This window comes from Capra hircus, chromosome 15 (genome assembly GCF_001704415.2).
Source record: "Capra hircus breed San Clemente chromosome 15, ASM170441v1, whole genome shotgun sequence".
Classification (NCBI taxonomy): Eukaryota; Metazoa; Chordata; class Mammalia; order Artiodactyla; family Bovidae; genus Capra; species Capra hircus.
The window spans coordinates 20,438,054-20,462,759 of record NC_030822.1 but is presented as its reverse complement, the minus strand read 5'-3'; the positions used below and the strand labels follow the sequence as shown (position 1 = coordinate 20,462,759).

General features: G+C 38.6%; 1 protein-coding gene across 1 annotated transcript in view; it reads left to right on the top strand.

The window, feature by feature from the left end:
- ELP4 (elongator acetyltransferase complex subunit 4) overlaps positions 1 to 24,706 on the top strand; it is a 233,563-nt gene that overhangs the window by 133,478 nt on the left and 75,379 nt on the right. The gene's annotated exons all lie outside the window — the stretch shown is intronic.

The window sequence follows — 24,706 nt, the reverse complement described above, 5'->3', positions numbered from 1 at the left end:
ATTTGTTCTTATTCTGTTCTGCTTAGAACAGTCTGACACAGGATAAGTGAAGTGAAAGTCGCTCAGTCATGTTCAAATCTTTCTTTCCCTTCTCCAGGGGATCTTCCCAACCCAGGGATTGAACCTGGGTCTCCTGCATTGCAGGCAGATTCTTTACCAGCTGAGCCACCAGGGAAGCCCAAAAATACTGGAGTGGGTAGCCTATCCCTTCTCCAGCCGATATGCTCCACCCAGGAATTGAACCAGGGTCTCCTGCATTGCAGGCAGATTCTTAACCAACTGAGCTATCAAGGAAACCCAGCACATGATAACGTGCTCAGTAAATATTCTGAAATTAATATGTTTGTGTGTCTCAGCTTATCTCAATTTATCTGTTTTCTTATTTTCTTCCTTTTTGTATTAAAATTATATGTAAGTCTGAATTTGGAAGCTTATACTAGTACTAATCATGGGATCATTTATTGAGTGCTAAATAGTGTCAGACATTGTACTAAGCACATTAACTGTATTATCTCATTTAATCCCCACAACTCAGAGTCAGATGAGAAGGTTTAGAGAGGTCAAGTCACTTGCCCAGGGTAACATGTGAGGTGAATGACTAAGCTCCAGTTCAACCCACAACAAAGGCTCATCCTTCTTTGTAGCCATTGGGTTAAGGACATCTTTAGCAAGTTTTATTCAGTATCAGTGTTCTTATATATATTTACTGGAAAAAAAAAAAATAGCTTGGCTCAAACAGTCAACTGAATACTAATATGCCTGATGTCGTTCCTTCTTTTGAAGTAGCCACATGGTGTCATCATTGTGCAGTCACTGAGTGATATCTGACTCTTTGCAACCCCATGGACTGCAGCATGCCAGGCCTCCCTGGCCCTCACTATCTCCATGTCCATTGAGTCAGTGGTACCATCTAACCATCTCATCCTCTGCTGCCCCCTTCTCCTTTTGCCTTCAGTCTTGCCCAGCATCAGGTTGTTTTCTAATGAGTCAGCTCTTCACATCAGGTGACCACAGTATTGGAACTTCAGCTTCAGCAACAGTCCTTCCAGTGAATACGCAGGATCGATTTCCTTTAGGATTGACTGGTTTGATTTTCTTTAAGTCCAGGGGACTCTCAAGAGTCTTCTCCGGGAGCTATATATTTAGAGATAAATTCTGGCTTTAGAACTTTACAAAGCCAAAGACAGAAATATATACAAAGATAGACAGAAATATAATATTCCTTTTAGATTGAAGGGGGAATATATTCATGATATCAGGTATAATATATCCTTGAAGAAGACTTGGAAATAATTCATTCCAAAATGATCATATAAGTTGGGCATTGAGTAATTTGAATTTACCCAAGAAAAAAGGGACTAGAAGAAGAGGTATAAAAAGTGAGGTAATATGCAGTGGCATCAAAAGGATCTCATTGTTCATATGTTTTTTGTTTGAGTAATCTCTAAACTCATTTTTTAAGCCATGTTCTCCATACACATTTTTAAACTAACATATAAAATTTTACATTAATGTTTAATTTAAACATAATCCAACTTAGATTTTTTCATTCATGGACCATGCTTTTGAAATTGTACTTTAAAAGTCACTGCCAACCCAGCGTCATCTGAATTTTCTTCTGTGATATCTTCTAGGGTTTTATAGTTTTACATTTTGCATTTAGGTCTATGATTAATTTTTAATTACTTATTGTAAATGGTGTAATATCAATGTCTAGATTCATTTTTTTGCATGTGGATATATACTTGTTCTAGCACTATTTGTTAGAAAGACTATCCTTTCTTTGTTGAATTACAGTTGTGGCTTCCCTGGTGGGTCAGACGGTAAAGCGTCTGTCTGCAATGCAGGAGACCCGGGTTCGATCCCTGGGTTGGGAAGATCCCCTGGAGAAGAAAATGGCAGCCCACTCCAGTATTCTTGCCTGGAAAATCCCATGGATGGCGGAGCCTGGTAGGCTACCATCCAGGGGTTGCAAAGAGTTGGACACGACTGAGCGACTTCACTTCCACTTTCTTTGTCAAAGATAAATTGACCGCATTTGTGTGTGTCTTTCTGGGCTCTTTAGTCTGTTCTGTTGGTCTTCTTGTCTTTTCTTTGACCAGTAACACACTGTCTTGATTATTGTGTATAGCTTAATAGTAAGTCTTGAATTCTGGTAGTTTGCTAGAGCTCCATAGCAATTATCACAGACTCAGTGGATGAAACAATAGAGTTTTATTTTTCTCACAGTTCCGGAGACCAGAAATCCAAGATCAAGGTGTCAGCAGGGCTGGCGGCTCACCCTCCTCTCCCTGTCTCGTCTTGTAGTCTTCCCTCTTCTGTATGCATATCTATGTCCACATTTCTTCTTGTAAGGACACCAGTCATATTGGAACTGTGGCTTCTCTGGTGGTTCAGTGGTAGAGAATCCACCTTTAATGTGGGAGATGCAGGCTCAATCCCTAGGTCTGGAAGATCCCCTGGAGAAGAAAATGGCAACCCACTCCAGTATTTTTGCCTGGGAAATTCCATGGACAGAAGAGCTTGGCGGGCTACAGTCCATGGGGTTGCAAGAGACTCGGACATGACTTAGTGACTCAACAACAGCAACAATAATCAAGAAATACGCAGCATGGACATACCTGTTTTAACCCGTGGGTAAATTTTATTGATATAATCTCTAGATATCGGTATATCCTATCTCATTAACAACAGTTAGTCAGTTTTTCAACTTACCTTTTTATAAAAATGCAGAATGACATATTTAACTTTAGGGTTTGTGGGTGTTATTTTTTAATTTGACTTTGTGTCATTTGGGGACAGGCTAGAATAACATTTCAGGCTTTCCTTCTCCTGAGACATATATACAAACTCAGATGAAAGAAGTGTTTTAATTCATCTAGCAGCCACATATAACTGTGCTTGGTTTACACTGTGAGGAGGTATTTGGGACGGCAGCAGAAACAGGGTGTGATTTGTTAGGTACACACCCTTTACATCACTTGTATCATATAAAATTGTTTATAAGCATGGGTACCATAATGTAGTAAACTTAGCCTGAATCCATTCAGAAAAATATTTAGAAGCCTGCTATTATAAAGCAAGTAAGTAAGCTACTATTCTAAAACCATAAACATGAATACAGTAGTAGAAGGGATTAGACAAATATGCTGAAAATCAAGTCAAAGCTTTCTAAGTATAATAAGAAGCACAGGATACTAAAAATGCTCATACACGAGAGAGATACTGCATCTATTTGACAGCAAATTAGAAGACTGAAAGGGAAAGTAACACTTGTGATCTAGAAGAATCTGCAGAGAAAATCTATCAGGAAATGGCTCAGGTACATACTAAAGTAAACTAAATAGAGCACTATATTTCAACCAGAACAAGTCTGGAGGAAAACAGCTGCTGGTGTTGATTCAGTGATCTATAATGTTAAGCTCACATTTCTGTGACTTTCTGAAACTTATCTCCGTGCTTGTTGCCTCAGGATCACGAGGTGGTGGCTGCAGACTACCAGTCTGTAGTCTAGCAGGAAGAAGGCATCGAGAGAGTTTTCTGTCTTCTTTTCCTTGTTCCTAAAAGACTTAAGAGTGATTGAATTCACTATAATAAAAACAATAAATGATTTATTATACAAAGTCATGTGACTATAATATTTCTTGTTCCTCCTTAGTTAAGAACTAATGCTGTGCATGTAGAGCAACCAAGATAACTCACTGTCTTTATGGGATTAAAGTACTGATAATTGGTCCAGGACAATAGGACTAAACCAAGGCTTGCTGGTGTGACTAAGGGAATAATTCTGTTTCTGCCTAGTGTCTTCTGAGGGCTCCCACATTGTTCTTGCCCCAAGTGGTCAGCTTTGCAAGAGGATGTCAATGTCTCTCTTGAGGGCTGAATAGACTGAACCAGCTTTGCTTGTCAGCCCCAGGAATAGCTGCATATGCCTTAGTTCTCTGCCTCCACCATCCATGCTCACTGTCATTGTCCTCCCTGTGGCCGCATGCTCCCTGTGTATCTTCAGCTTAAGGCTGTATTTTCTCTCCTTGTTATGGTCCTAAGGAAGCAGGGTTGAGGGGAGGGGAACTTTAAGTCCCCCTTTGTGGGAAAAGTCGTTTGCCTGCTTTAACTGGGAGCTGAAAACAAATCCCACATTTACATAGCATATAATCTTCACAGGGAGAAGGCAATGGCACCCTACTCCAATACTCTTGCCTGGAAAATCCCATGGATGGAGGCGCCTGGAAGGCTGCAGTCCATGGAGTTGCTGAGGGTCGGACATGACTGAGTGACTTCACTTTCACTTTTCACTTTTATGCATTGGAGAAGGAAATGGCAACCCACTCCAGTGTTCTTGCCTGGAGAATCCCAGGGACGGGGGAGCCTGGTGGCTGCCATCTATGGGGTCGCACAGAGTCGGACACGACTAAAGTGATCTAGCAGCAGCAGCATAATCTTCACAGAGTAACACCAATAGCAATCTCCCAGGAAACTTCAACTCAGAACACCCTTACTGAATCACATGGTGCCCAGGCTTATACTATTTAATTTTGAACATTAACAAAGCTTTAAAGACGTTATTACACTGAAGTATTTTATTCTGATATGGAATTTTGTGTTCTTATCCTTGTTTGTATCAAATATCTTTCTTTTCACCCCACGTATATTTTAAATGATCTCTTCTCTGAGATATCCACTAACCTCTATCAGTTCTCTTACAGCCTCTCTAAATGTTCCTTTTTTCACTTTCTCTGGGTGTTTTTCCTCTTTTTATCCCCCAAAGATGACGATGATGGTTAGTGAATGTTAACCCCAGCAATGAATGTTATTATTCATTGAATATTTATTATATTTATATAATTTTATATTTATAATAAATATTATTCATTGAATATTTATTATATTCAATGAATATTAAACCCAGCAATAACCATGACTTAACAAGTACTATAAGTGCTGGATACTGCACGAATTACACATAATAACTCACTGAACTCTTCACAGCCTTATATAGTTAGTTCCATGACTATCCCTTTCTTTTATATGAGAGGTACAGAAAGGTGCACAGGGAACTCTGTTCAGTGTTATGTGGCAAGCTGGATGGGAGGGGAGTTTGGCAGAGAATGGATACATTTATATGTATGGCTGAATCCCTTTACTGTTCACCTGAAACTATCACAACATTGTTAACCAGCTATACTCCAATACAAAATAAAAAGTTTAATTAAAAAAAACATTGTAAATAAACTATACTTCAATAAAAATAAATTTTCAAAAATAACTTACTTATAGTCACACAAGTTAAAAACAGAGTCGGGTTTCTAACCTGGATACTTTTAAGTCCAAATGCACGTGTTCTTAACCTCTGATCATTGTTCCTGGTCTCCAGAAGCTCCTCCTCTTAGTGACTCCCTCTTGCCTTCTTTTCCCTCCCTAACTCCAGGGCCAATTCAGTCTCATTGATTTCATCAGTCTAGCATAAGGTTTGGATACCCTAGTGTCACCAGCTCGGAGAAGGCAATGGCAGCCCACTCCAGTACTCTTGCCTGGAAAAGCCCATGGACCGAGGAGCCTGTTAGGCTGCAGTCCATGGGGCCACTAAGAGTCGGACACGACTGAGTGACTTCCCTTTCACTTTTCACTTTTATGCATTGGAGAAGGAAATGGCAATCCACTCCAGTGTTCTTGCCTGGAGAATCCCAGGGACGGGGGAGCCTGGTGGGCTGCCATCTCTGGGGTCGCACAGAGTGGGACACTACTGAAGTGACTTAGCAGCAGCAGCAGTGTCACCAGCTAAAATCTTGCATGCTTGGCGGTCTCTGTGACCCAGCAATCTAGGCATCAGCATGCCTTATCCAACTATGCAACAGTTTCAATAGAGCTACTGCCAAATCTGGCCTTTCCTAGTGGCTCAGACGGTAAAGCGTCTGCCTGCAATGCGGGAGACCTGAGTTCGATCCCTAGGTCAGGAAGACCCCCTGAAGAAAGAAATGGCAACCCACTCCAGTACTCTTGCCTGGAAAATTCCATGAACAGCGGAGCCTTGTAGGCTACAGTCTATGGGGTCACAAAGAGTCGGACACAACAGTGACTTCACTTCACTTCATTGACAAATCTAAGAGATGTTGTAAATGAAGAGCTGATAGTACTGCACTTGATGTTTGCCAAGATTTGAAAAATGAAAGAAGAATCATAAATTAACTACTCTTAAGACTAAGATTAGCAGTCCATTAATAAGAATTTTAAGTGCTTATTCATTTGTCTTTCCCATTAGCTGCTGAAGTTAAAAAGATACAGAAGCAGAAATTCTCATAACTCTGTCATGATCACACCAATTCCACTTTCGTGATATTTTCTTTCCTTGAGAGTCTGTGTACATATTCAGAGCACATGTCAGTTCTCACCCACTTCCTAAACCTGACCTGACAGCTGTATCCTCTGTTGACCTCTCTCTCTCTCTCTCCCCGCCCCCTGCTCTCCTCTCTCCCTCTGTCCCTCCCTCTCTCTGCTTAGTATTTTCTGTTACTTATAAAATTAATACTTTTCTATTCATTGTTCAATTGTCTCATTTTTGTACATTTTGTATACTACTGTCTAGCTCAGTTTGATTAGATATGTGTAAAAATTCCTACTGTGTGCCAGGCCCTTTGTGAGTATACAGATGTTTGTTAACACAGCCCCTACCCATGAAGAGCTCATAGACTAGTAGAAGAAACTGATCTATAAACAAATAACCATAATAGAAATTGATTGGTATAAAAATAGAGTTAGGTATAAATTGCTATGTAAAGACTAATAATGGGGTAATTCTAGTAGTTGTTAAACCATGTCCAGGAAAGGCTACAGAAAAAACATATTTGAGTGCAACTTGAGAGTCATTTGGATTATAAAACATTTATATCCTCCTCATTTTCATTATATCATTTTGGCACTTTTCTTGTCTGTCTAACTGTAAATTCTTCAAGGTCAGGAATTATATGTTCAAAGCCATTGTTTCATCCATAATACCATAATATTTCACTGAATAAGTATATTTGGTGCTAACCAAGTATTTATATTCATATAAATGAACATTTATTTCTATTTCCTAATCTTCTCTCTTCTCCTACCAGATCTCAACTGGTCAGCATACATTTTTATATTTTAATATCCCATTTTATTTAACATAACATTAACTATGTAGTATATTTTTAGAACAGCTTATTTTACTTACAAACGTGTAGTTTCTTTTTATGTCATATCTTGTAAGTAAGCATTGAGATATTTTCTCTTTAACCCTTTATGAGCTTTTATGGTATCTTCTGTAAGCATGATAAAAATGCAAAACTTACGGGTTTTTTCTCATGCATACTGTAATTTACGGAAAATTCTCAAGTTTATTATTTTCTTCTAGCAAGTCAAAATAACTGAGGTTTCAAATTGATTTAAAAAATGCTTAAAAGCCATGTTTAACTACTGTAATGTTAAAGTTACAAGCTGGAAAATTGAATATTCTGAATCTTACTTCAGAACAGAATAAAATAGGCTCAAGATCTCCTAAATTTCATGGAATAACGCTGAGGTTTATCTTATAAACATTTAAACTCATCCTCATTTTTTGCTAATTCCAAGGCCAAGAATATTTTAGAATTAAAGCTCCAAATGAATTAAAATCATCTTAAAGTACAGTAAAATTATTTGCCAAATATCTGTTTAAGAATCTGCTATATGAGGAGGCACTGGTGATGCAAAAATGAATAAGACATTACTTCTATTTTGAGGAGCTCACTATTTAATAATTAAAGGGATTTGTCCAATCTGTATTACAGGGTAAATTCAGTTGAGTAGATGCAGTTGGCTAAATATGAATTTCAAAATTGATCAGAAGTAGAAAAGACCTCTATCAAAGACTTTAACTCAGTTCACCATTTTAGAAGCACAGTTGCTTCCACATAGTATTAACGGGTACTAAGTAAATGTTTATTAAGTATCTTAAATGCAAACATATTTACTGTAATTAAATACAAATATCTGACTTTTTCATTAAGACTTCAGTTTAAACAAAGATAAGGGAAGGAAATTGCCCCCAAGAGAGCCATATCATAATGTTATTTCCAGAAGGAATGCTTTTGAATTCTCTCCCACAAATAATGGGGAGCCTTTTAAGTGTAATCCCTTTAATTTAGGGAATACTGATGAGGGTTATGTTTTTAAAATATCACTTGGGCTACAGTATGAAAAGATAAATTGGAAAGAATGACAAGACTGGAGGCAGAGTCTAGTTAGGACAATGTTGTAAGAGGCCAGGTCATTATCATCATCATCGTGACTTGAACTAAGGAAGGAATCTGGCAGAAATGCATTAGAATCAACTGAATTTAGTCACTGTCAGTGAATGAGGGAGAAGGAGGAGTCTAAGGTGGCTCCTAATTTTCTGGTTTGAGTGCCTTGATGAGAAAAGTGTCTTTCACTATTAATAAAATAAGGACCATAAGGAAAAGCTGCCAATGGGGACTTGTAGAATGGGACATGTTAGTGGAGAAAACCTATGAACATTTGGGTGTGTGAATTTGTTTGGGGTGGTATATGGGCCAGGGATATAGATTTGGGGATCAGTGTTATATAGCTGGCAGTTGAAGTTTAGAAGTTGAAGTTCAAGATTAGAAAATATGTTTGAATTGATATGTCAGAAAATATGTTTGAATTCAGAAGACATGGCACAGAGGAATCCTGTGGAGTGGTCTCATGGAAGTTGAGGGAGGAGAGAATTTTGAAAAGAAAATATGGAACAATGCTGAATGCACTGAACAGTGAATAAAGAGTCAACAGTTGAATCGTGGATAGACAGGTCTGTTTCATTTGGCAGTATGAGGCTCATGGGTGACCATCAGTCAAGATGTTTCAGGGATATAGAGTTCAGAGCTTTGATTACTTGCAATTACTGGAGTATTCAATTTATTTTTCTAAGTATTTAAAAAGTGAATGAGAGGTGAAGAAGTAGAGACAGCAGGTATCCAGTCCATTCCAAGCTTCTGAGTATGAGAAATGGGAGAAAGAATAATAGCTGGAGAGATACAGGATAGAGGGTTTTTCAATTCTTTTGTTTTTCCCCCTTATTCCTTGATTGAACTATTGCTTTTGGTTACATTTTCATGAGTTACTGTTAAACTTAGTATTTTTCTATAATTAATCATTCTATACTACTTTTGGTCAATGATATAAATTGGAAAGAATCAGGGTTACCCTCAAACCAAATTAAGGATAAATACTGACGTGTGTGATTTCCATGAATGCACAGGATTAAAAAATATTTATGACAGAAATATGGAAAAACCATGATTGAATAAAAGGAAGAAGTTGACAGCGTGTTGGATAAATGTGAGATATCTTACAAATGATTTTTAAATGAGGCCATCTGTTAAAGCTTGCTGATGCTCTCAGTCTGGAGCAAGAGGTTATTTATGTTTTCACGCAAATCAGGCTTTAACCAAAATACTTTGGAAAAAAACAGATGCCTTATAGAAATTCATTATTCCTAAAATAATTACAACCCTCTAAATGTTAACATCCTTTCCTACAAAGAATGGTATTATGCTAATACTATTTTTATATATGCGTGTAAAATTCCTGTATTATCACTGTAATCCAATGCAATGGTTTCTCCCTACCCCCACCTCCAACCTCACCCCAGGAAATACATGCCTGCTTACCAGGACCAATTTTCTACTTATTTAGCCAAAAATAATTGACCTTTGAAAGTCATACCCAAGTATTTTCGCTCTCTACTCTTGTGGTTTTTTTTTTTTTTTTTTTTTTGACCCTTAATAAGTCTTACCAGATCTATTGAAGTAAAGGAAATTTTATGATAGAATATAGTCATTATGTCATGTTTCATTAATGTTGAAGAGGAAGAATTAATATTCTTTTGCCAGAAGATGAGCCTCCAGTGTTACTCCTATGTTACTAACGTGCATAGTCACTCACTTGTAAAGGGTGAATGCTGTGTGCAGAAGTGCCTGCAGACAGGAACTGTGAGCATCCCTAACTTCCACACTCACCTTAGGTCAGTTTGAGTCCACACATAATAGAGATCAAATCTGTGAGTGTTGGAGAAAAAATCTGAAGAGACTTATCATTTGCAGTTTTTCTCATTACTGGGAGAGCAGCAAATTAGAATCAGACTAATATTTTCTCAGTTCTGTAATTTATGGCTTTTTTGTTAACTTTGTCACTGAGTCAACCGTTGAACCAAATTCCTGGCTCAACATTCACTTTTAGTACCGTGAGAAGATTTTACGCATAGACTCTCTATGTAGCACCAATGAAAGTTTTATTTATTGTGTATTCTTGTCCTCTGGGAATGCTTTTACCTTCAGTAAGCTCCTATTTACCTTAAAATAGTAGCTTAACCATTCAGATGAATCATCTCATTTCTCCTTCCTAACTGCTCTTTGGGTTGAAGCATTTGTCAGAATGGAAGATGGAAGAAGGACTGGAGAGCTCCATTTGTGAAAGCCCTGCCTCACTCCTTGCTCGTGACGAGGAGTCTGCCCCTTACATTGTATGTGCTCTGTAAAGTGGTCTGAAACAGTGATGGGAGTGAGGCTCTGCGGTCCAGTGGCCTGCCTTGAGAGTTTGCTTCACCACTTCTTGCTTGTGTATGTGTGTGTTCAGTGTATGCTAAACAAATAATTCCTCTCTGCCCCAGTTTCCTCGTCTGTTAATTAGAGATAATAACACATACTAGTAGTCAAGTGGTGTTAGTCGCTCATTGTGTCTGACTCGTTGTGACCGCATGGACTGTAGCCCACCAGCCTCTGTTCATGGAATTCTCCAGGCAAGAATATTGGAGTGGAATAATACACACTGCTGCTGCTGCTGCTAAGTCGCTTCAATCGTGTCCGACTCTGTGCGACCCCAGAGATGGCAGCCCACCAGGCTCCCCTGTCCCTGGGATTCTCCAGGCAAGAACACTGGAGTGGGTTGCCATTTCCTTCTCCAGTGCATGGAAGTGAAACGTGAAAGTGAAATCGCTCAGTCGTATCCGACTCTTTGCGACCCCATGGACTGCGGCCCACCAGGCTCCTCCGTCCATGGGATTTGTCAGGCAAGAGTACTGGAGTGGGGTGCCATTGCCTTCTCCATAATACACACTACTATATATAAAATGGATAACCAACAAGTACCTACTATATAGCACAGGGAACTATACTCAATATTTTGTAATAACCTATAAGAGAACAGTGGAGTAGGAAATGGCAGCCCACTCCAGTGTTCTTGCCTGGAGAGAGTCCATGGGGTTGCAAAGAGCTGGACGCAACTGGAGTGACAGAGCACAAAGGAGGAAAGAATCTGAAAAACAAGACGTGTGTGTAACTGAATCACTTTGCTCTATACCTGAAACTAACACAACACTGTACATCAACTATACTTCAATAAAAATTTTTAAAAATAGGGACAATAATGGCACATTCCACATAGTGTGGTTATGAGGTAATATCTTTTTTATTTTTTTAATTTTTAATTGGCAGATAATTGCTTTGCAAAATTGTGTTGATTTCTGATGTACAGCAGTGTAGGTCAGCCATAAGTATATATTCTCCCCTCCATCTTGAGCCTCCCTTTACCACCCCCAACATACCCCTCTAGAAACTGGCATAAAACCTGATGCGTTGTTGTGGCGGTAGTGGTGGTGGTTTTTCTCATAGACAAAGCAGCATTTCCCTGTTCTTGGAAGCCAGGAGAAGTACTCGTTAGCAGACAGTAATTCTGCAGTTTTGCTCTGCTGGGAGAATATTGGTTGTTCTGTGAAATGGCACCAAAATATTGCTTGTCTCATTAAGGAAGGAAAAGAAAATACCATGTGCTTTCATGAGTATTATCTCATTTAATTCTTGGAACAATTCTTGCAAACTAAACTAGCCCATTTCCACATGTGAGACCTGAAGCCTTACACAAGCTCAAATGGCTAATGGATAACAAAGCCAAGATTCATTCGCAGGAGTAGCTGACTCAAAAGCCCATGAGTTTCCACCTCACTCTACTAGCTGAATTGTCAACCTCTGGGGCAGAGTTACTTTCCTCCCTTTCTAGATGTGGCAGATTAAGAGACCTCTACAACAGTCCGGGCCCTACCTCTTCTCTTTTCAAGTGAGAGACAGCAAATATGGTAGATACTCAAACAGGGTTTGGCCAATGACCAGTTTGGCCAATTTCCTAAAAAGAAAATGCACATTCTGCATCTTTAATATTACAATGTTTATTTGTACTTACTAAAATAGGGGCTCCCATGACTTTGTAGAAAACTAAAAATAGAATTTCATATATGAAACCAGTTTATCCAATTGTCTATATTCCCTTCTATTGAATAAGTGACAAAGTCCAAGTTAATGAGAAAGTGTAAGTATTTTAGTAGCTTCCTATCCTCATTCTGTTTTAAACTTTTTTATTTCTTTAAAGAAAATGTTGGCTCTGAAAATTTTTGCTTTTGACTAAAAGCAATAAAATTCTTATCTGGTAATAAATTTGTCTGAAAATAGGAAAGCTGTATGAGTGATAATTACTTTCTACCTAAGATTAATCAAGATAATGTGTTTACATGTGTAGGGCACTTAAATCATAGTGGGCTTTTCAGAAAGAATCAAATTTCAGAGTCAAGCTTCCTACATCTTTTTCACAGCTGCATGAGAACACTATATTTTTTTGTTCATCATGTTCCTACATTGAAACCCTTCCATGCTTATCCAGCTTATGCCATTCTTTCTAGAAACTAATCTTTCTTCTAGCCACATTTATGTCTCTAAATAGCTATGCATTATTTTATTCTCGTCACCTGTGTTTCTCTCTTGGCACAGAGCAGAAGATTCTTGCTCTGACTAGTTGTATAACCTAGTCATGTAACCTTAGGAACATTACCTGACCTCACTATGCCTTCCTTAGTTTTTCATCTTTACTGGGTCAGCTCCTTTATGTATCTAATTTCATTTGTCTTCATGTAAATCTAAAGAGGCCAAAGAACTTCAGTAATTTTCCCAGTGTTACATGGCTGATAATTAGAGCCAGGATACACTTGTGATTCAAATCCTCTGTTGTGCACTGCCAAAGCATATTATATCTCCTCACCCCACACTGCTCCTAGAGCATTAGTTTGGGGAGAGTTTTTCATGCTGCTCAACCTCTATAGGGGTTTCCAAGGTGGCTCAATGGTAAGGAAACTGCTTGCCAAGCAGGAGATATGGGTTCATCCCTGGAGAAGGAAATGGCAACCTGCTTCAGTATTCTTGCCTGGAGAATTCTATGGACATAGTAACCTGGAGGGCTACAGTCCATGGCATAGCAAAGAGTCATATACAACTAACTATACACACACCCCCTCTATAGACACCCCTACTTTGCCCCAGCTAACTGCTTTCCCAGGTGAGAATGTGTAATGTCCCACTAAGTAGTCCTCAACTTTTTTTTCACCCCAGCACACCTGAGGGGTATTACACACTTGCACTAGTGACTTAACAGGATTCCTCAAAAGACAGGACTCAGGATCTGGGCAATAAGGACCAAGAATACTTTGAAGAATCCTCTTTCTCTGCTGTGATCTCAATGTGTTGTAAGCTGTAACAACTCAAGAGTACTAGCAAGACACTATATTGGACACTTGTGTTAACTCATTTAATCCTCACAGCAACTTTGAAATTGGGTCTATTATCATTTTACTGATTAATGTACTGAGATGCGGAGGAGTTATGTACCTTGTCTGGCTTACTGCTCGATTTTTTTACAAAGATGAACCACATACTCAATGCTGACCTAGTAAATGGCTTACTGCTCGATTTTTTTACAAAGATGAACCACATACTCAATGCTGACCTAGTAAACTGCAGTTTGGAATGACACCTAGTTAAGAATTTCAGACCATAAATTACTACTTCTTCCCCCATTTTCACTTCTTTTCAAGTGTGAGTTTCCTCACAAGCTACTGACCAAGTACTGTGTTGGCTTCTAGTTTTTTGCACAAATAAGTAATTAAGAAATGTTATCTGGTTGGCAGTCCTGAAAAGGGGAACACTTGAAACAAGTAAATCTGTTGGCAAGAATGTGTAGTATAGTAGTTAAGAGTACCAGGCACAAGTCCACTGGACCTGTCCCACCAGTTACTAGTTATATGAATGTAGGCAAGTTGTTTCCTTTTTCCCTTGTTTGTAAAATTGGAACAGTCATAGTATTAGCATCATGATATAGCTATGGGATAAGCTGAGAAAATGCTATAAGTACATTGTACACATGCTTAAATATTAGTCACATAGTAAATGTTAGTCATGCTTCCCTTGTAGCTCAGTTGGTAAAGAATCTGCCTGCAGTGCAGGAGACCCTGGTTCGATTCCTGGGTTGGGAAGATCCCCTGGAGAAGGAAATGGCAACCCACTCCAGTATCCTTGCCTGGAAAATCTCATGGACAGAGGGCTGCAGTCCATGGGGTCACAAAGAGTCGGGTACGACTGAGCGACTAACACTAAGTAATAGTTAAAGGGCTTCCCTGGTAGCTCAGATGGTAAAGAATCTGCCTGCAGTGCAAGAGACACAGGTTCAATCTCTGGGTTGGGAAGATCCCCTGGAGAAGCAAATGACAACCCCCTCTAGTATTCTTGCCTGGGAAATTCCATGGACAGAAGAGCCTGGCGGGCTACAATCCATGGGGTCTCAAAGAGTCAGACATGACTGAAGCAGCTGAGCACACAAACAGGGTCTTCTTTACTGAGCAGGTAGTCTTGTGTGCTTTCTTATTTAAGACATTAATGTTCTTCTTCAGGAAAGTACTTTGGAAATTATTTTAAAATTTTTGAACACCAGAATACCATTTTGTAACTCCCCAAGTTTTCTACATTAATACTTAAAAAGTCTTGAGGGATAAATTAGGAGATTGGGATTGACATATACACACTACCATGTATAAAATAAATAACTAAGAACCTACCTATAGAGCATGGGGAACTCATCTCAATATTCTGTAATGACCTACATGGGGAAAGAATCTAAAAAAGAGTAGATAAGTGCATATGTGTAACTGATTGAATTCGCTGTACAGCAGAAACTAACACAACATTGTAAATCAACTATACCCCAATAATTTTTTTAAAAAAAGACTTAAGTCTTATAAAGAGCAGCTGCTTTTCTAGTAGCATTTCAAGTGGCTCAGCAAAGCAAGTTAGTACAGATAAGTTTTAAATGATACCCAGTCACAAGTACTTTGATTTTCCTTGATCACTTTTTTCTGAATACATTTTTTGTTATGTACCTTATGAATTTAAAACATGACAAAAGATGAATTTCTTAATATGTACATTATGTTTTCTGAGCCTATTAATTCTTTAAGGAAATTAACAAAAAAAATAATGAAGCCATGTTATACAGGTACTTAATTTTTTTTAATCTATGGTAGTACTATGGTAATTAATGCTTATTTTATGCAAACTAGAGTGTATCTGTTAATGGACACATTACTGTCAAGAAAATATTACTTGTCTTAATTATCAGTAATGAAGCAGGGATAAGCTGCTCACTTAGATATAATATATCTAATGACCTTTTCAGTTAGAGGTTGTGATGGAAGGTATCAGTTTCACAAATTATGCTTCATTCAGCTTCTGGCCTTTGTGTAGATTAATGTTTTGTGGATGAGTTTTAAAGTCAGGCATAAATTGTGTTTGGTGTTTAAAAGTGATTTAGTGTCTTGCTTTTAGTACATCATTTTCTCGTTTATAAAGCTTCAGTTTTATCTTCAAGCTTAGAAAAAATAGTCTATAGTAAATTTAGGACTGCTTTACTAACTGCCAATGTTGGGGTTTTTTAACCTTACCAAATAAAATGCTACTTCTATATTTACTTTTTAAACCAAAGAACAAGTTTCTTTGTTATTTCTGAATGTAGGACAGTAAACACAATGACTGGGAATATAAATATTTATAATACCATTTTTCCTAATTAGATTTCCTGAGATGACACAAAGCTGTTTAATGTGAGAGAATTTATGATATTTCTTGATCAGCTTCTTACTGAATAATCTCAGGGTATTAAAAAATCATTTAAGAACTCATATATTTAGCCTTGCATTCAGACCAGTAGGGGAACTGCCTAAGTTTTAAGTAACTAAGGAAAGAATCCACCAGCCAATGCAAGAGACGTAAGAGATGCAGGTTCGATCCCTGGGTTGGGAAGATCCCCTTGAGGAGGGCATGGCAGCCCATGCCAATATTCTTGCCTGGAGAATTCCATGGACAGAAGAGCCTGGTGGGCTAAGGTCCACTGAGTTGCAGTTGGAAACTACTGAAGTGACTTAGCATGCACACATGTACAAGGATTTAAATGTTAGAGATCAATGCAACACGGCAATGAGACAAAAACTCCATTTTTAACTCAATTTTTTAAGCCCTTTCTATATAAAAACCTTATCAGAAGGTCAGTAAAGAAATCTGACAAAATTGGAGCTGCTCCACTTGAATGGAGATGTATTCCGACAATAACTGGAAGGAATCTAGGGCTCTCAAGGAGCAGAGTTTTGATACTATGATCCTGATGGTCATATAACTAACAGACCCAAACACTAGAGCAGGAGAGACCATCTTTTCAACCCCCTCATTTTAATGATGAGGTGCCTAAAATCTAAAATGCAACCAACCTAAGTTCAGGTGGTTAATAAGTTCTATGACCTAAAATGTAAAAAAATTTTTTAAAAACTTCAGTAGTTTTAGAAGTGGAATCTTTCCTTCACTCTCTCTTGCCCTACTAATGTCATCATGAATTTTGATCTCTTCATTTAAGAAACAGTTTCTGAATTGACCTACTCTTTGCATTAAAAAAAAAAAAATAGCCATAGGTTTCCATTTTCAAGGACACAGCAAAGTCCCACCTGTCCCCATGTATTGTCTCTTTACTTCTAGCACCATTGCTCACTTTGGTGTGGACAGGAATGTACCCGCACTGTACCTGAGTTCCTTTGATTCCTCAAGAATATATTCACACATGCTGTTGCCTCTGATTGGAACGCTCCAGCTAACAACCTCTCTACTTCCTGTCATCTCACCCCGGCTCACTTTTCTGTATCCTTCAGGTTACGGTTTGAGTGTCACAGCCTCCTTGAGGACTTCTCTCTTCGATCCACGCTGAGTCTGGATCAGACACCACTCCTGCTCTCACAGCATCCTGTACCTTTTCTTTCATAGCAGTAGCCTCCCCTTCTACACGCTCACTTCCATAAATACAGGGACCACGTGATTAGTCCATCACTGAATCTCCAAGCCTAGCAGAGTTTCTGACTCATGGCTGCTGCTGCTGCTGCTGCTGCTGCTGCTGCTAAGTCACGTCAGTCGTGTCCGACTCTGCGATCCCATAGACGGCAGCCCACCAGGCTCTGCTGGCTGCTGCCCTGTATTTACTAGGGAGGGAAGAGAGGAACATGGACTCCACTTCCCTCTCAAAGAATGTAACATGTTGAATGGTATGAACCTTAAGCCAGTTTCTTGTTGAGGAGCAACTGTTGACTTCCTGTCTGACTTTGGAAGACTCTCTGACGTTAAGCCTTTGTTTCCTTTTCCAGTAGGATGATATTGCCTTCTGTCTGTGTCTTCTGCTGAAGTGAAAGTTCTATCAGAGTTTCATCTTCAGTTTCTGAAGTGTACTGAAGAAGTCATGTTCTCTTTTGGATACCAGATTAAGGAGGTTTCTCTTAGAAAGTAATTTCTTCAAAAGCATCTTACTTTTTTACCAAGTCCCAAGAAATTAATGGAGGCTTCCCTGATAGCTCAGTTGATAAAGAATCTGCCTGCAATGCAGGAGACCCTGGTTTGCCTCTTGGATTGGGAAGATCCACTGGAGAAGGGATAGGCTACCCCCTGTAGTATTCTTGGGCTTCCCTGGTGGCTCAGCTGGTAAAGAATCTGCCTGTAATGCGGGAGACCTGGGGTCAGTCCCTGGGTTGGGAAGATCCTCTGGAGAAGGGAACGGCTACCCACTCCAGTATTCTGGCCTGGAGAATTCCCTGGACTGTATAGTCCATGGGGTCGGAAAGAGTAGAACATGACTGAGTGACTTTCACTTTCACTTTTCACTTTCAAGAAATTAAATAATGAGTCACCTCCTTCTGTGCACTTCCCTGGTGGCTCAGAGGTTAAAGCGTCTACCTGCATCTGCCTGCAACGCGAGAGAGCTGGGTTCGGTCCCTGGGTCAGGAACATCCCCTGGAGAAGAAATTGGCAACCCACTCCAGTATTCTTGCCTGGAGAATCCCATGGATGGAGGAGCCCAGTGGGCTACAGTCCGCAGGGTCACAAAAAGTCGGACACAACTGAGCTACTTCAGTTTCACTTTCACTTTCCTTTAATGCAAACAGGTTCATGGCCTTTGATTGGTGATGACATCCTTTAGGAGAAGGCAATGGCACCCCACTCCAGTACTCTTGCCTGGAAAATCCCATGGACAGAGGAGCCTGGAAGGCTGCAATCCATGGGGTCGCTGAGGGTCGGACACAACTGAGCGACTTCACTTTCACGCATTGGAGAAGGAAATGGCAACCCACTCCAGTGTTCTTGCCTGGAGAATCCCACGGATGGGGGAGCCTGGTGGGCTGCCGTCTCTGGGGTCGCACAGAGTCGGACACGACTGAAGCGACTTAGCAGCAGCAGACATCCTTTAAATGAACTATTGGTGGCTATTCTTGGGAGCTTTAGGATTTTATTTGTTTTATCCTTGAGAATGGTACTTACATAGTTTGTAATTTAACATATATACTATGTAGCCATGATGAAATTATTTTCTATAATTTAAAATGTCCAAATTTGTTTCTGTCAAAAATGAGGAGTTTAAGTGCAACCGTGTAGCATATGAATTAGGTGAATAAAAATTTGTTCAGCAAAGCCTGTTACACTAGAGAATATTGCTTAAGATTTGAAAGAGATAATCAGGGCCCCATCAAAATACCACTTTTCCAATTATTGTACTATCTTTGTGTTGCCAAGAGCAGCCAGTGAGGAGAATGAGGTGTGAGAGAGACGAGATGAGGTAAGAAAACTGTCCTAGTCATTTTTTCAGACAGTTGAGATAATTAGGTTAAAAAAAAGACCCACTGAACTTCAGTAGTGATTCTATCAGGAAAAAAAGGGATTTTTTAAAGGACTTTTGGGGGAAAATAATGCATGAACATAACCAGAAGAGCAGTTTATATTTAACAGAACTAAATGGTCACATTTTTAAGTAAAGTACGCCCTGGCATTTGAACAGCTGTTCTATCCAAATCAGATCTGAATACTGTTGTTTAACCTTCCCAGCTGTAGCGGGGGTGGTTTGTTAGTTTAATTCAGTATAAAATATGCATAGTATACTTAAATTTGAAACTTTAAACACATATTTGTATTAAACTGATAAATTTTAGTCATACAAGCCTATTTTAGGTAAACCATTTATCTTTCTGTGAGTTATTTTTTGTAACTATATTGGTGTGTTTGAGCAGATTTTAAATAATTAAAGTGTCCTAAACTCTTTGTATTTAATTCGTGTATTTTTTTTTTTACTTTTGTATTAGGCATGAATTTAAAAATACATTTTCTATGCATATATTTGTAATTGCATTTGGGATAGTGATAGGAAAATTTAAATATTTTTCCTGTTTTTCTTCCTTGTTAATTCTCTACCCCATTAGATTTTTTTTTACTAACACAATCATAGAAATGGAAGGAGGACCAGGTGCTTGCTGTAGGAAGGCAAAATAAAAGACCAGCATCTCTCAATCTTACAAGACTGAAGCCAAAAGGGACTAATATCAAAATACATAAAGCTACATAGCATATGAATATAGTGAATAAAATTTTGTTCAGCAAAACCTGTTTCGCTAGAGAATGTTGCTTAACATTTGAAAGAGGTAATTTTAGAACAAACAAACATAAATGCTCATGGGTATATACCACATATGTTTATACACACACATATACAGATAAATGTAGAAATAGTTATAGATGCATCTAAGTGTTTATGTACTATATCCATACAGGCATTTCTTAGCTTTGTCTTCTGGAGAGCTTGGAAACAACAATCTAAGGAACACTCCAAGTACCCAGATGTTGGATTCTATGTATCATCTGCAACCAAAAACAAGAGGCAGGGAGGGGAGGCCTCTTGGCAAAATAGCTGATTCTAGAACTGGTACACAGAAAGTGGAATGTGAGACTAGAATTTGTGCCCCAAAGTAGGGAGGTACTCAAAGAACGATGGGGACATGAGAAAAGGCACAGGAGCCACTTTGAAGAATATCCTACTAGCCAAATCTTGGAAATTTGAGCTTCAAAATAAATAATGGAAAATAACCCATTGAGTGAAATCGAAATCCAAGTATCCATACTGAGATAAATAGATAGCTGTATGTGTGTGCTTAGTCATTCAGTCGTGTCCAGCTCTTTGCAACCCCATGGACTGTAGCCTGCCAGGCTCCTCTGTCCATGGGAATTCTCCAGGCAGGAATACTGGAGTCGGTTGCCATGTTCTCCTCCAGGGAATCTTCCCAACCCAGGGATTGAACCCAGGTCTCCCACATTGCAGGCAGATTCTTTACCATCTGAGCCACCAAGGAAGCCCGGATAGATAGATAATAGATAGGTAGGTAGGTAGGTAGGTAGGTAGATAGATAGGGAAACTTCTTTCTTATAGAATATCAAATAATAAACATTGAAGGAGTGATGAAGTAGAAAGTTACCATTAACAATCAGAGTTACATTCAGTTTAGGCAGTATTGTCAGTTGGAGGCTAAGATAGGCTGGTGGGTTTAATTAGATCTGATGAGGAAGAAGATATTGACAATCTCAGAATATTTCTTTCACAAACTACTAGTAAGTTACAAAGGGCCGAACGGTGACTTTGATGAATAGGACAACCAGGTGATCAAGGTTTACATCACAAGTGAGTTGACATAATGTGTGGTACCTCGCCTTGTGAGACACTAGAAGAGCAGTGTGTCCTATTAGTGATCTCCTGCCCCAAAAGCATTGATCAAGAGGGCATTTCAGACAGATCTTGGTTTCTGATTAGCCTACAAAATGAGAGTCTTATATTGTTGAAAAACTGTTGAGTGCCTGAAAGGTAGGGAGAAACAGAATATTGAGAAAGAATGGGTGTCTTAGTATTTCTGGGATGATTTACAAAGTGTGATTGGGGTCTACAGATAGACAGTAGTGTGGTATTGATGTTGATTTCCTGACTTGAACAATTATATTGTGACTATATATGATAAAGTCCTTGTTCTGGGAAATAGTCACCAGAGCAATTGGGGATGATGAGAATCACCTATGCTCCTTGTTATTAAATGCTTCAGGAAAGGGCTAAGTATGGGTGTACACAAATGTTTGGAGAGGTATATCTAGATTTCACTAGAAAGAGAAAGAGATTTAAAAGTTAGGGAATTTAGGTGAGAGGAATATGGAAATGTTTTGTTCTGTTGCATACTTTTCTATGTTTGAAAGTATTTCAAAATAAATTATTGTAGTGTTTATTGAAATGGTAATATGGCAAATACCTCATGGTGGTGATTTAGTCGCTAAATCGTGTCTGACTCTTGTGACCCTGTGGATTGTAGCCTGCCAGACTCCTCTGTCCATGGGACTTTCCAGGCAAGAATACTGGAGTGGGTTGCCATTTCCTTCTCCAGGGGATCTTCCCGACCCAGGAATCGAATCCAGGTCTGCTGCATTGCAGGCAGGTTCCTTCCCAACTAAGCTACAAAGGAAGCTCTAAGGACTACTTGTTGTATGAGTCTATTTTTAAGAAATGTGCTGCAGTGGGTTGCCATTTCCTTCTCCAGGGGATCTTCCCAAACCAGGGATGGAACCCAGCCCTCCCACATTGCAGACTCTTTACCCACTGAGCCACCATGGAAGCCCAAATACCTCATAATCAAAAATTAAAATTTCAGTCAAAAAACATATGAGTAGTTACACAGAGTTAATAAAAACTTTAAATAGCTTAAGTCATTTCAAGCCTTATGGTGCCACTAAATGAGTTGTTTTTCAGAGGTTTCTAAATTTGTAAATTGAGGATAAAAGTTGTAGATTTGTGTAAGGTATCCAAAGCCTGGATAAATAAGTTTTCCAGTCTCACATAGAAAGTGACAAAACAAAGTCCAAAACCAAAGTCTCCTGATCCCATATCCTAAGTAGCCCCTAGGATGCCAGTCTGGATAACAAATTATTGAGGCAAAGCAGAGACATTTGCATTCAGATTCTGGCCTTTGGAGCTCACTTTAGAGTTCGGATTTAAAAGATGGCTCTTAGAGCTTCATCGTTAGTTTCATCAACAGGGCGTGTTCTGTGTTGTAAATTTCAAATACATCCTTAAAAAAAATAGAAAACCTTTTTATTTTTCCTCATCTATTTCTTACATGGTGGTATAAATGTACAAGTGAGTAAATTCCTTTCATCTGCATTCCAACCCTCTTTGTTACTGTTTAGTCACTGAGTCATGTCTGACTCTTTTACAACCCCATGGACTATAGGTCACCAGGTTCCTCTGTCCATGGGTTTTTCCAGGCAAGAAGACTGGAGTGGGTTGGTATTTCCTTCTCCAGGGGATCTTGCCAACCCAGGAATCAAACCTGTGTCTCCTGCATTGGCAGGTGGATTCTTTACCACTGATCCACCTGGAAAGCCCCTCCAACCCTCTTACCCAGGAACATTTCCTTCTGTCTTACAGAATTATAGCATAGGTGTGGACTTAAGTCACTACTGTTTTTCTAAAGTGATTTACTGATCACTTGAATGTGCCTAATTCCTAATGTGTTTTTTAAAATTCACACAGTCATTGATTTGAACTAATGTATAAGAAAATGGTCTTTCCTGGATCCTGTGTCTGCCCATATCATTTTAGGTATAATTAAGGATTTTGTGTTAAAACATTCCTTTTTTAATGTTATTAACTGTGAAAAGAAAATATAGTTAGATATTTTCAGTTATACAGCCGGTATAAGTAAGTCCATTTTGAGGGCTGAATGTTATTCTTTATTCTTTACTCTGTCACCATTGCTTAAGTAGCTTTTCTGTAAGCTGCTTCTATCCCAAATCTACTTGCATTCTTATTCTTTAAATGCCTTTAAGTGATCTTCTGGAAATTACCAAGTGTTCTAGTTTTGCTACTTAAACATGTACATGTTTGAAATAAGATTGTTCATGAGTAAAAGAATACAGTTGGCTTAATTAACTTCTAATGTCATTTGATTTATCTTGGGGCATAGATATTCAATGTTCTATTTTAAAACAATGTCAAAACTATTTTAAATAAATGTCAAAAACTATGGCCTGAACGTAATTTTTTAAATAGCTGTGTCTCCTGGGTTCCAAAACTGCTTCTTTCCTCTTATTCCTATATCTTGATGACTGAGTCAGTTATTTCTTTTCCTGTGTTTTCAGTTTACTAGCTTAAGAGCTTTATAGATGTAAGAGTTTTGCAGATTGTAAATATGTACATTTTCAATATATTGCTCTAAATTGAGCCGTGATAATTCTTATTTTATCTAGTGAAATAGAAGATGTCTTTTCAATACTGAGCAGTAAAGACAGAATTTTTTTTTCTTTTCAAAAAGGAGACGAACAAAAGCATTTTCTAACTAGCCTGTCAGTTATACCTTTACTCCTTAGAATATGTATCTTTAGTTTTTTTAAATCATATCTAAAGAAAGCATCAACTGTTAGCCACAGTTGGGAACAAGTAGTATATTGATGAAGTATATTTCTGTCTGTCCTTCTAAATGTATTTTCTTTAGTGAAAAAAAAAAATGATAATTGCATTTCCCAAAGTGAACATTTTCATCTGTAATTGCATAGCAGGTACCTGGGATTATAATATACTTATGCATGTTAAAACAAAACAGCTTTATGCACTAACATTCTGAAATTTTAAGTAAATAGATAGGTTTGAATTAAAGTACATTTTGAAGAGAAAGGGGAATTATTGGTTAATGGGGACAGAGTTTCACTTTGGGATGATGAAAAGTTCTAGAAACGGATAGCAGTAGCAGTTGTATTACAGTGTTGTGAATGTACTTAATGACACTGAAATAAACACTTAAAATGGTTTGAAGATAAATTTTATGTATATTTTACACATGCATACAGTACATTTAAAATCTGATTCGTGGATTTTCCTCTGTAAGTGATTCTCCCTCTCCATAGACATTAGCTGGCGTTTAGTATTTAACCATAATATATGCGATTTATTCATTTAGTGTGTGTTATATACTTATACTATGTTAGGTATACATTCTACATATAAAAAATTTCTGAACAATAGTTTCTAATTGACTCCAGCTTTTTTTAGTTATGTGATCTTTTATAAGGTTTTCAATCCCTCAAAACTCTTTCGTTAGCACCTATGTGTGTGTGCTAAGTTGCTTCAGTTGTGTTCAACTGTTTGTGACCCTGTGGACTGCGGCCCACCAGGCTCCTCTGTCCATGAGATTCTCCACGCTCATGCTAAAGTGGATTGCCATGCCCTCCTCCAAGGAATCTTCCCGACCCAGGAACCTGTGTTTCATTATGTTTCCCGTATTAGCAGACAGGTTCTTTACCACTAGCACCGCCTGGGAAGACCTACCAACCTCACCTGAACCCTAGTTCCAGCCCTGGGGTCGCAGACACAGGCTGACCAACAGATCCTGTCTCAGATTTGTTTGTATAAAAACACAGCAGGAACTAACCCCATGCAGACAGCAGCCCGGGGG